The sequence below is a fragment of the Bos indicus genome, chromosome X, assembly GCF_029378745.1.
Source record: "Bos indicus isolate NIAB-ARS_2022 breed Sahiwal x Tharparkar chromosome X, NIAB-ARS_B.indTharparkar_mat_pri_1.0, whole genome shotgun sequence".
NCBI classification, from domain to species: Eukaryota; Metazoa; Chordata; class Mammalia; order Artiodactyla; family Bovidae; genus Bos; species Bos indicus.
The window spans coordinates 133066224-133083024 of NC_091789.1; the positions used below are offsets into that span (position 1 = coordinate 133066224).

The window sequence follows — 16801 nt, forward strand, 5'->3', positions numbered from 1 at the left end:
CATGGACTGCAGCACATCAGGCTTCCCTGTCCTTCACCATCTCCCATAGCTTGCTCAAATTCATGTCCATTGAGTCGGTGATGCCATCCAACCATCTCATCTTCTGTCGTCCCCCTCTTCCTGCCTTCAATCTTTCCCAGCATCAGGGTCTTTTCTAATGAGTCAGTTCTGTGCATCAGGTGGCCAAAGTATTGGAGCTTCAGCTTCAGCATCAGTCCTTCCAATGAATATTCAGGGTTGATTTCCTTTAGGATTGACTGATTGGATCTCCTTGCAGTCCAAGGGACTCTCAAGAGTCTTCTCCAACACCACGGTTCAAAAGCATCAATTCTTCGGCGCTCAGCTTTCTTTATAGTCCAGTTCTCATGTCCATACATGACTACTGGGAAAACCACAGACGGATCTTTGACTAGACGGATCTTTGTTGCCAAAGTAATGTTTCTCCTTTTTAATACATTGTCAGGTTTGTCATAGCTTTTCTTCCAAGGAACAAGAGTTCTTTAATTTCATGGCTGCAGTCACCATCTGCAGTGATTTTGGAGCCCAAGAAAATAAAGTCTGTCACTGTTTTCATTGTTTCCCCATCTATTTGCCATGAAGTGATGAGACTGGATGCCATGATCCTTGTTTTTTGAATGTTGAGCTTTAAGCCAGCTTTTTCACTCTCCTCTTTCACCTTCATCAAGAGGCTTTTTAGTTCCTCTTCACTTTCTGCCATAAGGGTGGTATCATCTGCATATCTGAGGTTATTGATATGTCTCCCGGCAGTCTTGATTCCAGCTTGTGCTTCATCCAGCCTGGCATTTCACATGATGTACTCTGCGTATAAGTTAAATAAGCAGGATGACAGTATACAGCCTTGACATATTCCTTTCCCAATTTGGAATCAGTCTGTTGTTCCATGTCTGGTTCTAAATGTTGCTTCTTGACCTGCATACAGGTTTCTTGACCTGCATACAGATTTCTTGTCATATAGATACAATAAAAAGAAAAAAAGGAAAAAAAAAATGTTCTCCTTGTGATGGCAGCTCATAGGATTTACTGTCCTAACAACTTTCCTATATATTATATAGCAGTGCTAGTTACAGCCATTGTGTTGTATATTACAGTCCCAGCATGTATTTATCTTATTGTTGGAAGTTTGTACCTTTTGACCACCTTCCGTCAATTTTCCCTCCCAGGTTGGCTTTCTTTTGTCTCTCTGGGCTGCAGGGTTCTTGAAAACTAGGCCATTCAGAACCACAGGGCCAGAAGCTGCTCTGGGTTGGACCGGCCTTGCAGTGTGAGCAAGTTCTAGGACTGAAATCAAGTGTGCAGTTTCTAGATGTGTAAATTCAGTCACGTCTTCTCTAGCAGAAATTATATTTAATAGTCACTAATGGTAGATCTTCAAATACTGTTGACCCTTGAACAAGGCAGGGGTTAGGGGTGCCCACCATCCCCACAGTTGAAAATCTGAGTATAACTTAGAGTCAACCCTCTATATACATATATTAAAAAGCAGAGACATTACTTCACCAACAAAGGTCTGTCTGGTCAGAGCTATGGTTTTTTTCCAGTGGTCATGTATGGATGTGAGAGTTGGACTATAAAGAAAGCTGAGCACCAAAGAATTGATGTTTTTGAACTGTGGTGTTGGAGAAGACTCTTGAGAGTCCCTTGGACTGCAAGGAGATCCAACCAGTATATTCTGAAGGAGATCAGCCCTGGGATTTCTTTGGAAGGAATGATGCTAAAGCTGAAACTCCAGTACTTTGGCCACCTGATGCACAGAACTGACTCATTAGAAAAGACCCTGGTGCTGGGAAAGACTGAATGCAGGAGGAGAAGGGGACGACAGAGGATGAGATGGTTGGATGGCATCACTGACTTTATGGACGTGAGTTTGAGCAAGCTCTGAGAGTTGGTGATGGATAGGGTAAGCTGGTGTGCTGCAATCCATGAGGTCGCAGAGTTGGACACAACTGAGTGACTGAACTAAACTGAACTATATACATGGTTCCTCCTTATAGGCGGTTCCTCTGTACATGCAATTCCACATCCATGAATTCAACCAACTTTGGATCATGTAGTACTATAGTATTTAATAATGAAAAAAGTCCATGTGTAAGTGGACCCACACAGTTCAAACTTGAGTGGCCCAGTGTCAACTGTATCAGTGTGTAGCATGCTAATCACTGTTACTGCTGCTGAGAAAATAACTGGCTGCACTTGCATTCAGCATAGCTTTTTGCTTGCTTTTGTAGCCAGATGCCCTGGGTTTGAATCCTGGTTCTGCTCCCTTTATTATCTAGATGAACATGTCAGTTCACTCTCAAAGGGGAAAGTAAAATATCCAACTGCATAGCTTGTTGAGAGATTTAAACAAGAGAATGTGGGCAAAGCAATTAATACAATGCCTAGCAGAGAGTGAGAGCTCCATAAATTACCATTTACGGAGTTAATGTATGCCCTGGTATTAAGACAGCATACTTTATTGTGTGCTTGCTGTATACAAGGTACCAGGTTAGGTTTTGCAGGGAATAAGCCAAAGCCTTGTGAATGGAATCTGAGCCCCGTTGATGTTACAGTTGTGCCCAGCTGGGCACTTAACACTGGGGAAGCAGAGACTGGGTGGCATGCACATTTTACTCATTTTTTTAGACTATAAATCTTATTAACTAATTTTCATAAAACATTGTGTTGATTATAAACATCAATGCAGGAAAGATTTGGCTAAGCTTAGTTTCTTACTGGGAGTTACAGATATTTTCATTTCTTTTGGGCAAATTTAAACATTTTATCATTTACTGTTGGCCACTGGTAGCTTTAATCAGGGCAAACCATCTTGTTCAAAACAAATAACCTTGACAGAAAAGGGTAGTCAGAGCCCTACTTCATGAATCTATTCATTATGTTTGGTGCTGCGGAGCCAGCAGCAGTGTGTGTTTGCAGGCTAGCGGCGTCTGTCTCCCGTCCCTTCTATCTGTTGCTCCTGCAGTGGAGCGAGGACTAGCAGGCCCTCTCCGTGGAATTTCTGAGCCACGCGAGAGAGCGCGTGGCGTACTCTTAGAACAAGCTCTGTCCTCTCTTTCCTTGTATACTTTGGTTGAGAGAAATAGTATAAGCTCCTGTTTGAGGAGGAATTTGGGGGTTTTGCTTATTTCTTAAAGCAGAAATTGGTGAACATTCTGATGGCAGAGGTTTTGTATCACTTTTAGTCTGGAAGACCACTTTTATTTTTAAATTATTTATTTATTTGGCTGAGCTGGGTCGTAGTCACAGCATGTGAGATCTTCAGTCTTCATTGTGGCATGTGGGATCTAGTTCCCTGATCAGGGATTGAACCTGGGCCCCCTGCATTGGGAGTGCAGAGTCTTAGCCACTGGACCACCAGGGAAGTCCCTGGGAGACCACTTTTGACCTAGCTCTAGATGTCAGTCAGCTAGTGTCTGTGTAGGCTCGGCCTTCAGACCCCTAGGAGGACAGGGCCCCAGGAGCCAGGTGTTAGAGCGCCTCCCAGAGGCATCTTTACACATAGCCTCAACCCCTTGTGTTGTCTTGGGAAAAAACCTTTCAAGCCCTCAGTTTCTTGTCAGTAAAATGATATGGATGACACCTGCTTCTTGAGTTTGTATTAAGAATTAGAAAATAAAGCACATCACACACTGCCTTTCATGGGTCAGAGCTGTTGAGGAGCCATTCTAGGCCTACGAAAGACTGTTGAGTTTGGTTTGTGACCCCTTCAAATAACCACAAAGGCCAGGCCAATCAATTTCTTTTTCTTTCTTTTTCTCCTCAGCTCTGCCATGTGGCATGTGAAATCTTTGTTCCCTGAGCAGCGATTGAACCCTCACCCCCTGCAGTGGAAGTGCAGGGGGTGACACTGACAAGAAACTGAGTCTTAACCACTGGACCCTTAGGGAAGTCCCAGTCAACATCTTTTGTTCAAAATAACATCCCTGAGTTATTTCATCCAGGGAAAGGAAAACCATGTGACATGTATGCTGACACTCCTCGATCCTACCTGCTGCACGCCAGACTCAGTACGCCACCTGGAAGTGGCCGCAGCATTGTCCCGATCCCATGCTCCAGTTAGCTGGTCAAGGTCAGTAGGAGAGACACAGTCGAGTTGCCACCTCTACATCCTGTCGTGCACGCCCTCCTCCGTGGCAGTGTCTTTTGAATGTCCTGTCTAAACCCAAGCCTGCCTGAACCACAACCTGGTAACACTCTTTGCTCTATTTTTACAGCAGCTAGTCTTTTCTCCTTGTCATCTGTGTTAGTCCTTGTTTCCTTCTAGCTTCTATTTCAGCAGCATCTCTTTTGGTGTAAAAATCCCCAGAAGGTGTTTCTAGAAACAGCCTTGACAGAATCTAAGGACAGGTGCTTAAAAGTGGCTCTTGGCACACTCTGCAGACATTTATGAGTACCTGACGTGTGCTGACCTGTGATGTGTGACACAGTCAACACAGCCCTAGTTTTTCAGAGTTCAGTCTAAAAAGACAAAAAGTGGACAGCCTGTTCTTTTATTTAGTTCTTCCCATCTGGTGCTGGTGCTGCTGCTAAGTCTCTTCAGTCGTGTCCAACTCTGTGCGACCCCACAGATGGCAGCCCACCAGGCTCCACTGTCCCTGGGATTCTCCAGGCAGGAACACTGGAGTGGGTTGCCATGTCCTTCTCCCATGCATGAAAGTGAAAAGTAAAAGTGAAGTTGCTCAGTTGTGTCCGACTCTTCATGACTGCATGGACTGCAGCCTACTGGGCTCCTCCGTCAATGGGATTTTCCAGGCAATAGTACTGGGGTGGCTTGCCATTGCCTTCTCCGAGTTCTTCCCTCTACCTTGTGGCAAAGGCAGAAGTAATCTCAATTTACAAGGAGAAAGGAGAGAGAGAGCGATTTAAGTTTATTCAGCAGCTGGTACCTGGGACCAGATCTGTTTTCAGCAGCATGCTGATCCAGGCTTTGTTTGGGGACATCCATTCCCTCACTGGCTGGCGGTGGGGCATCCACACAGGAGGATGAACAGCAGAGCAGCCATTCCTTCCTTCTTCGGAGCTGGGGTGTTGGGATAGTCAGCACCAGGGCCAAACCTTGAGTCACTTCAAGCCTAAGTTGTTCTTGATGGTTCCATTCCCCTTTGCCATGTATCCACTCTCCTGGCCTCCCTTGCAGCCATGTAATCCAGTACCAGCCAAGGAGCCTTAAGGGGAAGACCACTGCGGAATCTTTCTGGCATCCAAGAGAAATGAGCTTGAGGAGAGAGCTCCTTCCTCCCTATTTTGGCTCCTCCCTTCTTCATCCCAGCTCTGCCTGCTCTCCTGTGAGAAGATGATGCTGCTGCCATGGCAGCATCTTGTGATCCGAAGGGGAGACACAGTTCGAATGACTGAACAGGAAAGCAGAAGGATCTCAGGTCCTTCATCTTCCAGCCACTGAGGTATTCTAAACAAGACTTTTCGTAAATACCTTTTCAGAAAATGTCTTTGTGGTTAAAGCTGTGACCCATGAAAGATAGCATGCTACGTGCTTCAGATGTATTTTCTAATCCCTAATACAACCCCAAGAAGCAGATAGCATGTAACCCATTTTGCTGACAAGAAGCTGAGGGCCTGCAAGATTTTTTTCCAAGACAACACAGGGGGCTGAGGCTATGTGTAAAGATGCCTCTGGAAGGCAAGCTCTGGGCTTCTCAGAGGGTGACATCATCACCACCTGGGAGCTTGTCTGAAATGCAAATTCCTGAGCCCCACCCCAACCCTACCCAGCCCAGAATTCCATGGACACAGGAGCCTGGTGGGCTACAGCTCATGGGGTCACGATGAGTCTGACACAACTGAGCGACTAGCATATCCCAGCCCTAGTGAATCAGAGGCCCAGAGTTTTTGTTTTCGCAAGCCCTCAAGGTGATTCTGATGCAAAGTCAAGTTTGAGAGCCACTGGTTTAAGCCCTTGTTGCTTTCCTAAAATGGATCCTGGTGGGGTGAATAACAGATGAGCTATTGTTACCAGTCAGTTCTCGTATCCCATTGAGGACCAGGCTTGTCTCCATCGCAGCCAGTGGCTGTGACACAGATCTGTTGGCTCAGGGGGTTTGATGATACCTTTTCCAGGGGGGCCCAGTCAGACCTGCCTGGTTCTGGGGTGTCAGTGTCTGGGTCTCCAGGCACCTGTCTGAGCTCAGCCAGGCCCCCACACCCTGCCGCTCCCTGAAGAGCACAGGAAGTATTTTGCCCTCAGAACCAAATGTGCCAGATGTAGGTACTTAATTGTTTTCCCTGAGTGAAAGAATTCTTTTATTCAAAGAGTAGAGGGTGATGGAGAAGACCAGACTTAAGGGTCTCACAGATAACATGAATGGAATGGTATTTGAAGTGTTCAGACAACAAATACTTCCCTGGAGCCTTCTCTGGACTGACTAGTGGGAAAACAGTGGTAAAGAAAATAAAAGGGTATGTGAAGCGGGAGTATCACAACTGCACAAATGAAGATGGATGGGCTGCGGAGGCACACAGAATTTTCCCTTCTGGGATACCCGGGTAGATCTTGGAAGACTTCCTGGAGGAAGTAGCTACTCATCAGTCAATACTAAGCGTATGTGTGCTGGGTTGGGGGAGAGGGTATTCCAATCTGGGGACAGAGCTTTGCAAAGACCTGGAGGGGAGGGAGACCCTGGCTCCTGCCAACAAAAGATGGGAGCTTGGTGTGGCAGGAGGGTGGAGTCCCCTAGGAAATGGTCCTGTTCAAGCTCGCAGACCCAGGAACACATCTGAGGAGCAGGTTGAGATGTGGACAGAAAGATATTGAAATGATTTATTAATGTGAACTGGCCTCTTACTGTCTTAAATGGAAATAATTTATTTACTGCTTTTTATTATGGCCCATTAAATGCTGCTTGGACACAGCAGGCCATGTCACAAACACTGCTCTCATCTCCCCTCCCTATCCTGCCCTGTTCCCTCTTTGTTTTACTATTAGGGAAATATTGATATATATTCATTCCTATGAACAGAGAGACTCGTTAACCACTTATGTGGGGCCTTCATGAAGCTGCTTCATGTCATTAGGCCTCCTTTTCTGTGTTACAAATTCAGGTTCTCTGCCTCCTCCTGGGAGATGCCACTTCACCAGGTCTGAGGAGGAGTTTGGGAGTCTGCTTTAAATTAGTTTTATTGAGTATATATGTTTGTTGTACATAGATTTACATACATAATTGATATACAGAGAAAATGCACTCATTTTAAGTATACTAATACTGGTGTTTCAACGAATGTATTCATTTCTGACCATCACAGCCCCTTGCAGACATGCTTCACCCTCAGCCCCAGGCATCCTCTGATCTACTTTCTGTTACTATAGATTAGTTTCGCCACTTTTAACATTTCATGTCCGTGGAATCATGTAGGGTGTACTCTTTTCTTTCTGGCTTCTTTCACTCAGTATGTTTCTGAGATTCATTCATGTTGTGTGTATATATAAGTAATTCATTGCTTTATTGCTGCAGAGTACTTCTCTCACTGAGAATGCACTCGTGTTTTTGCTGCATTGCCATTTTAGCCATTCTCTTGCTGATGGACATTTGTTTCTAGTTTTTGGCAGTTATGGACAAAGATACTGTGAGCATTCAGGTGCAAACTGCTTTGTAAACTCGTTTGCATTTGTCTTGGGTCAATCCATAGGAGTGGGCTTGCTGGGTCATATGATGCATGGATGCTCTAACTGGGAAAGGAGCTGCCAAACTCTTTTCCTAGGTGCTTGTAGCAGTTTACATTCTGACCTGCAGTGTAGGAGAGGGCTACTTGCTTTACATCCATGCAAGCACTTAGTATGGTTAGTTTTTCGTTAGATTTAAATTATTATTATTATTTTTTTTGCCATACCAGTGGTTGTATAATGATTTGTCACTGTGGTTTTACTTTGCATTTTTTTAATGATTGAAGATTGAGCAGCTTTTCATGTGCTTCTTGGCATGTGAAATGCCTGTTCACATTTTTTGCCCATTTTTTTAATAGTTCACTTATTTAACTGTAAGAATTTTTTATTTGCTTGTATTTTATTTTAAAACTATACATCTTTATTCATAAGTAAGATTGGTCAATGGTTTTTATGTTAAATTCAGGCATTTTAAAAAATAATTTTTGTTATATTCTGGATTGAAGTTCTTTGTCACACATGTGTATTGTGAATATGTTCTCATTGTCTGATTTGCCATTTCATTTTCTTTATTGTGTCTTGAGCAGAAGATTTAAATTTTGATGAAATTTGATATGTCATTTTTTTCTTTTATAGTTTGAGATTTTTGTGTGTTCTAAGAAATCCTTGCATACTCCTAGGTATTAATAGAAGTTTTATAGATCCAGTTTGAGTTTTTGTATATGGTATAAGGTATGGATCAAGGTTAATTTTTCGCATATGGATATCTGCTTGCTCCAGCACCATTTGTTACAAAGACGGTTCTTTTCCCACTACATTACCTTGACACCTGTGTTAACTATTCAGCTGCTTGTGTATTTGTTGATCTGTTTCTGGACTTTGTTGTGTCATTTTGATCTTTGTGTCTGTCCTTATGCCAATGCCAGTGCCACACTGTCTTGATTATAGGAATCTGTATTTTTAGGAAGAACCCCTAGACGGTTCTCATGATCATGGCCATTTGGGAAACATGTATTAAATTTTTCTAAGGATCCTTCTGGTGATGACAATCTTAAGTCTGAGTATTCCTGCAAGCTCATCCTCCATTTATACCCCAGCTCCTTGCTACTCAGAGTGGAGTCTACAGACCAGCAGTGTCAACATGACTCAGGAACTTGCTCAAAATGCAGACTCCGGCCTTGCCCCAGACCTACTGAGTAGAACCTGCAGTGTAATGAGATCCCCAGGGGATTCCCATCAAGGTTGCACAGCACTTCTAGATGTCATTACCCTAAAGCAGGGCCTTACTGATTTTTGGATCATGGATAACTCCACAGTTAGAAACACATATTACAGTGTGCGTATTGATGTAGCTGAAACAGGTCTTTACAAAACAGTGCTTACTTTTCCTACTTGGTGCTTACTTTTCTGTTCCTTTCCTCTCTGACCCTATTCCTCCCCCGCTCCATTTCTTCCTGTTATAGCTTTCTTGAGGTGCAATTTATGTACTGTCAACATCACCCATTCTCTGTGAACAGTTTGCATTTAATGGTTGTGCAGCTCTCTCCGCAATAAAGTTTTAGAACACTTTCATCATCCCCAAAGATTCCATTTTGCTTCTTCATAGTCAGTTCTGCACTATTTAAAATACTGGTAGCTACCTACAGTTTACAAAGAGTCCCAGACTTGAGTTGAACCAGCCGTGCAGCAGCACTGCTCAGACTTGGCTGAAAGTGGCTTCCTTTTGGGTCAAGGACACTGAGACATGACTTCCAAATGGGACTATTTTTACACAGAATGTTATTTTTACTATATTTTTGTCAAATAATAATGCATCATATATGTACACAATCTTTAATGTGTAGACATTAGTTGCTGAACCCATAAGTTAAAAGATTCTTGACCTTAAACCCTTGAGTTCATTTGTTCTATGTATTTTTGAGGCTGGACTGGCTGGTTATGAGTTAGACCGGGATGGTTAGCAGAGAAATGAAAAGATTCCTCAGGTATGTTGCTCAGCAGTAGTTAATCATGTGTCTGAAATACTATAAATTCTGAAAATACAGGGGACTAGCTTTGTGGATTTCTTGTCTGTTCAGTTCAGTTCAGTCGCTCAGTCATGTCCGACTCTTTGTGACCCCATGAATTGCAGCACGCCAGGCCTCACTGTCCATCACCAACTCCCGGAGTTCACTCAGACTCACGTCCATTGAGTCAGTGATGCCATCCAGCCATCTCATCCTCTGTCGTCCCCTTCTCCTCCTGCCCCCAATCCCTCCCAGCATCAGAGTCTTTTCCAATGAGTCAACTCTTCACATGAGGTGGCCAAAGTACTGGAGCTTCAGCTTCAACATCGTTCTTTCCAAGGAACACCCAGGACTGATCTCCTTTAGAATGGACTGGTTGGATCTCCTTGCAGTCCAAGGGACTCTCAAGAGTCTTCTCCAACACCACAGTTCAAAAGCATCAATTCTTCGGCGCTCAGCTTTCTTCACAGTCCAACTCTCACATCCATACATGACTACTGGAAAAACCATAGCCTTGACCAGATGGACCTTTGTTGGCAAGGTAATGTCTCTGCTTTTGAATATGCCATCTAGGTTGGTCATAACTTTCCTTCCAAGGAGTAAGCGTCTTTTAATTTCATGGCTGCAATCACTATCTGCAGTGATTTTGGAGCCCCCAAAAATAAAGTCAGCCACTGTTTCCACTGTTTCCCCATCTATTTGCCAGATGGGAAGTGATGGAACCAGATGCCATGATCTTCGTTTTCTGAATGTTGAGCTTTAAGCCAACTTTTTCACTCTCCTCTTTCACTTTCATCAAGAGGCTTTTTAGTTCCTCTTCACTTTCTGCCTTTCACTTTCACCTTATGGGTGGTGTCATCTGCATATCTGAGGTTATTGATATTTCTCCCGGCAATCTTGATTCCAGCTTGTGCTTCTTCCAGCCCAGCGTGTCTCATGATGTACTCTGCATATAAGTTAAATAAGCAGGGTGACAATATACAGCCTTGACATACTCCTTTTCCTGTTTGGAACCAGTCTGTTGTTCCATGTCCAGTTCTAACTGTTGCTTCCTGACCTGCATATAGGTTTCTCAAGAGGCAGGTCAGCTGGTCTGGTATTCCCAACTCTCAGAATTTTCCAGTTTATTGTGATCCACACAGTCAAAGGCTTTGCCATAGTCAATAAAGCAGAAATAGATGTTTTCCTGGAACTCTCTTGCTTTTTCGATGATCCAGCAGATGTTGGCAATTGGATCTCTGGTTCCTCTGCCTTTTCTAAAACCAGCTTGAACATCTGAAAGTTCATGGTTCACATATTGCTGAAGCCTGGCTTGAAGAATTTTGAGCATTACTTTACTAGCATGTGAGATGAGTGCAATTGTGCGGTAGTTTGAGCATTCTTTGGCATTGCCTTTCTTTGGGATTGGAATGAAAACTGACCTTTTCCAGTCCCGTGGCCACTGCTGAGTTTTCCAAATTTGCTGGTATATTGAGTGCAGCACTTTCACAGCATCATCTTTCGGAATTTGAAATAGCTCAACTGGAATTCCCAGAGAAGGCAATAGCACCCCACTCCAGTACTCTTGCCTGGAAAATCCCATGGACGGAGGAGCCTGGTAGGCTGTAGTCCATGGGGTCGCTAAGAGTCGGACTTCACTGAGTGACTTCCCTTTCACTTTTCACTTTCATGCATTGGAGAAGGAAATGGTAACCCACTCCAGTGTTCTTGCCTGGAGAATCCCAGGGACGGAGAAGCCTGGTGGGCTGCTGTCTATGGGATCGTACAGAGTCGGACATGACTGAAGCAACTTAGCAGCAGCAGCAGCAGCAGCAGCAACTGGAATTCCATCACTTACACTAGCTTTGTTCGTAGTGATGCTTTCTAAGACCCACTTGACTTCACATTCCAGGATGTCTGGCTCTAGGTGGGTGATCACACCATCATGATTATCTTGGTCATGAAGATCTTTTTTGTACAGTTTTTCTGTGTATTCTTGCCACCTCTTCTTAATAGCTTCTGCTTCTGTTAGGTCCATACCATTTCTGTCCTTCATCGAGCCCATCTTTGCATGAAATGTTCCCTTGGTATCTCTAATTTTCTTGAAGAGATCTCTAATCTTTCCATTCTGTTGTTTTCCTCTATTTCTTTGCATTGATCTCTGAGGAAGGCTTTCTTATCTCTTCTTGCTATTCTTTGGAACTCTGCATTCAGATGCTTATATCTTTCCTTTTCTCCTTTGCTTTTTGCCTCTCTTCTTTTCACAGCTATTTGTAAGACCTCCCCAGACAGCCATTTTGCTTTTTTGCATTTCTTTTCCATGGGGATGGTCTTGATCCCTGTCTCCTGTTGTGAACCTTCGTCCATAGTTCATCAAGCACTCTATCTATCAGATCTAGTCCCTTAAATCTATTTCTCACTTCCACTGTATAATCATAAGGGATTTGATTTAGGTCATACCTGAATGGTTTAGTGGTTTTCCCTACTTTCTTCAATTTAAGTCTGAATTTGCCAATAAGGAGTTCATGATCTGAGCCACAGTCAGCTCCCAGTCTTGTTTTTGCTGACTGTATAGAGCTTCTCCATCTTTGGCTGCAAAGAATATAATCAATCTGATTTTGGTGTTGACCATCTGGTGATGTCCACGTATAGAGTCTTCTCTTGTGTTGTTGGAAGAGGCTGTTTGCTATGACCAGTGCGTTCTCTTGGCAAAACTCTATTAGCCTTTGCCCTGCTTCATTCTGTATTCCAAGGCCAAATTTGCCTGTTACTCCAGGTGTTTCTTGACTTCCTACTTTTGTAGTTTGCTGCTGCTGCTGCTGCTGAGTCACTTCAGTCGTGTCCAACTCTGTGCGACCCCATAGACAGCAGCCCAGCAGGCTCCCCCGTCCCTGGGATTCTCCAGGCAAGAACACTGGAGTGGGTTGCCATTTCCTTCTCCAATGCACAAAAGTGAAAAGTGAAAGTGAAGTCACTCAGTCGTGTCCAACTCTTCACGACCCCATGGACTGCAGCCTACCAGGCTCCTCCGTCCATGGGATTTTCCAGGCAAGAGTACTGGAGTGGGTTGCCATTGCCTTCTCTATTTGCATTCTAGTCCCCTATAATGAAAAGGACATCTTTTTTGGGTGTTAGTTCTAAAAGGTCTTGTAGGTCTTCATAGAACTGTTCACCTTCAGCTTCTTCAGCATTACTGGTTGGGGCATAGACTTGGATTACTGTGATATTGAATGGTTTGCATTGGAAACAAACAGAGATCATTCTGTCATTTTTGAGATTGCATCCAAATACTGCGTTTTGGACTCTCTTGTTGGTCATGATGGCTACTCCATTTCTTCTAAGGGATTCCTGCCCACAGTAGTAGATATAATGGTCATCTGAGTTAAATTCACCCATTCCACAGACACCCATTCTTGTCTGTGGCAGGTGTTAAACATCCTTAGGTGAGTTAGAAGCCCAAAGTTGAGTACCTCTTGTAGGTTTCTGTTGTGAATGTGGAATATATTTTCTTCTGCACTCAGTGCCTTTAAGGCAAGGCTTGCCTTTCACCTCTAGGCAGCATCCAAGCCCCTAGTCTCTAGAAGGCCCCAAGCCTTCTAGACTCGGACAGCATGAGTTTGCATCTTGCCTTTGCCATTCACCAGTTTGTGACCCCAGAAAAGAGTTTAACCTCTCAGTTCCCCCTCCTGGAAAACAGGGTCATAATAGTACTTGATAAGTGAAAGTCGCTCAGTTGTGTCCGATTCTTCGCAACCCCATGGACTGTAGCCCGCCAGGCTACTCTGTCCATGGAATTATCCAGGCAAGAATACTTGAGTGGGTAGCCTGTCCCTTCTCCAGAGGATCTTCCTGACTCAGGAATTGAACTGGATTCTCCTGCATTGTGGGCGGATTCTTTACCAGCTGAGCTACCAGGGAAACCTTGTAATAGTGCTTACCTCTTCACGATCCAGATAATCACGATGGTGTGATCACTCACCTAGAGCCAGACATCCTGGAATGTGAAGTCAAGTGGGTCTTAGAAAGCATCACTACGAACCAAGCTAGTGGAGGTGATGGAATTCCAGTTGAGCTATTTCAAATCCTAAAACATGATGCTGTGAAAGTGCTGCACTCAATATACCAGCAAATTTGGAAAACTCAGCAGTGGCCACAGGACTGGAAAAGGTTACTTTTCATTCCAATCCCAAAGAAAGGCAATGCCAAAGAATGCTCAAACTACCGCACAATTGCACTCATCTCACATGCTAGTAAAGTAATGCTCAAAATTCTTCAAGCCAGGCTTCAGCAATATGTGAACCATGAACTTTCAAATGTTCAAGCTGGTTTTAGAAAAGGCAGAGGAACCAGAGATCCAATTGCCAACATCCGCTGGATCATCGAAAAAGCAAGAGAGTTCCAGGAAAACATCTATTTCTGCTTTATTGACTATGGCAAAGCCTTTGACTGTGTGGATCACAATAAACTGGAAAATTCTGAGAGTTGGGAATACCAGACCAGCTGACCTGCCTCTTGAGAAACCTATATGCAGGTCAGGAAGCAACAGTTAGAACTGGACATGGAACAACAGACTGGTTCCAAACAGGAAAAGGAGTATGTCAAGGCTGTATATTGTCACCCTGCTTATTTAACTTATATGCAGAGTACATCATGAGACACGCTGGGCTGGAAGAAGCACAAGCTGGAATCAAGATTGCCGGGAGAAATATCAATAACCTCAGATATGCAGATGACACCACCCATAAGGTGAAAGTGAAAGGCAGAAAGTGAAGAGGAACTAAAAAGCCTCTTGATGAAAGTGAAAGAGGAGAGTGAAAAAGTTGGCTTAAAGCTCAACATTCAGAAAACTAAGATCATGGCATCTGGTCCCATCACTTCATGGCAAATAGATGGGGAAACAGGGGAAACAATGTCAGACTTTATTTTTCTGGGCTCCAAAATCTCTGCAGATGGTGATTGCAGCCATGAAATTAAAAGACACTCCTTGGAAGGAAAGTTATGACCAAGCTAGATAGCATATTCAAAATCAGAGATATTACCTTGCCAACAAAGGTCCATCTGGTCAAGGCTATGGTTTTTCCAGTAGTCATGTATGGATGTGAGAGTTGGACTGTGAAGAAAGCTGAGTGCCGAAGAATTGATGCTTTTGAACTGTGGTATTGGAGAAGACTCTTGAGAGTCCCTTGGACTGCAAGGAGATCCAACCAGTCCATCCTAAAGGAGATCAGTCCTGGGTGTTCTTTGGAAAGAATGATGTTGAAGCTGAAGCTCCAGTACTTTGGCCACCTCATGCGAAGAGTTGACTCATTGGAAAAGCCCCTGATGCTGGGAGGGATTGGGGGCAGGAGGAGAAGGGGATGACAGGATGAGATGGCTGCATGGCATCACTGACTTGATTGTCATGAGTTTGAGTGAACTCTGGCAGTTGGTGATGGACAGGGAGGCCTGGCATGCTGCGATTCATGCGGTCGCAAGGAGTTGGATACGACTGAGCAACTGAACTGAACTTATATTTGCTGGGAAATTAAATGAGCTTAGAGTGTAACATATTTAGCACTGGGCGTGGCATGAGTGATGTTGCTTATCCTCGTCATCACCAGCATTAGTTTTCTAAACTGGCTGTTTTTGAAGTCTTCAGTTTAGCTACTTTCCAAGCTCCCCAAATTTACCACTTTGTTGACTACCAAACTTACCACTTTCTGTTGCTATTGCAAATGCCTTTTTGTGTAGCATCTACTTCTCTGGGCTAGAATGCATTTTTCCCTTTCCATTCCATTCCTGTTCATATCCCCATGAACACTCATCTGGATTATTAAATCACTGTGTAGCTCACAGAGGCATACAGGTTTTCTGTGGCTCAGGCCCTGGGCCTGTTACTGAAAGGAGTGCACGGGGGATCCAACTGCTTGCTGCTCAAAAGCCAGTAAAGAGGCCAGGTTGGTGGAAAGGAAAGTTTGCTTTATTTCAGATGCCAGCAACTGGTGGGGAGGGTAGCGGACATCTGTCCAAAGGCCAACTCCCCCACTCCCCGACAAGACGCAGGAGGTGAGAGCATTTATAGACAGAGTGGTGTGGGGGCACTCCATGTGGAAAGAGTACAGTCATCTCTAACAGTCATCTTCAGATTGGTCATTGGTGGTCTGACCAGCATCATCTTGGTTATTGTAGGTACAGTTAATCTTCAGTTCCGGTGTGCGCTTGTTCCCATTTCTTTGTGGTCATTTCTTGGAATTGTGGCAGCTCAAGTCCTGGGTACAGTCTGGTCATCATGTAGTTAACTTCTCTGCCTGGGGTTTTAGTATCTATAAGACAGCTCACAGGATATGACTCTGAGTATTATCTACAGCCCTTGAGAAAGGACTAAAGGTCCTTGACTATGCTTAATGACTACATTGTTATTATTTAGTCTCCTTAGACTGTTTTCCTTTGTTTCAGCATTTCTCATTTCTCTGATTAAACTTATTCTTTGATGAAAGTTTTCCACAGGCCAAAGGCAGGCAGAGAACAAGGTGGAGGGGGGAGGCAAGGAACATACCGTCCTGCTCCATTTCAGGCCCACCTGTGTGGGCTGGGAGGAGAGGCTTGGGTACAGGATGGCCTTAGTCGTGTGAAGGGCAGAGCAAAAGGGCAGTGGGGACAGGGCTCTGAGAAGGACCAGGCTGCCCCACAGGACTCCCCTACCCTTGAACTGCTTTTAGGTCTTACATGTTCCCAGTGGACATCTCTCTGCAAAGAGCAAATGTCTGAGAGCCAGTTGGACCAAATGCCTTGTTATCCACTTGAATGAGCACCTGGAGAAAAACTTCAGAAAGTATTTTACCTGATAATATCTGCTCTTTATCCTTGGTTCTTATGTTTGATGCACAACTCAGATATGGTGTCAGGGAGGGGGGCCCTCATGCCCTGTCTTAGGCAGAGAACTCCCAATTTTGAAACCTCATAAGATCAATACTGTGCTTCATGAAAGTACTTGGTGCCATGTTGATGAGTGAAACCTAGGCATGTTGCCTTGGGAACAGAAATATCCTTCCTGTTACTATAAAAAGGGACACAGTGTCTGCAGTCGTGAAGCATCCTACATTTTGCTGATTCTTTATGGGGAAAAAAAGTGCCCAAAAGGAAATACTGTGTTTAAAAAAAAAAAAAACTTTGATCAAATATATAAGATTTCCTTTCAGTGCTG

The 16801-nt window shown here is 44.0% G+C and overlaps 1 protein-coding gene and 1 non-coding gene across 9 annotated transcripts in view; one reads left to right on the plus strand and one right to left on the minus strand.

Annotated features, from left to right (window-relative positions):
* The window catches only part of MAP7D2 (MAP7 domain containing 2), a 101371-nt gene that overhangs the window by 20607 nt on the left and 63963 nt on the right, over positions 1 to 16801 (plus strand). The window lies entirely within an intron of this gene.
* TRNAG-CCC (transfer RNA glycine (anticodon CCC)) lies at positions 3307 to 3379 on the minus strand. Its single transcript has one exon. It is a non-coding gene; the product is annotated as a tRNA-Gly (tRNA).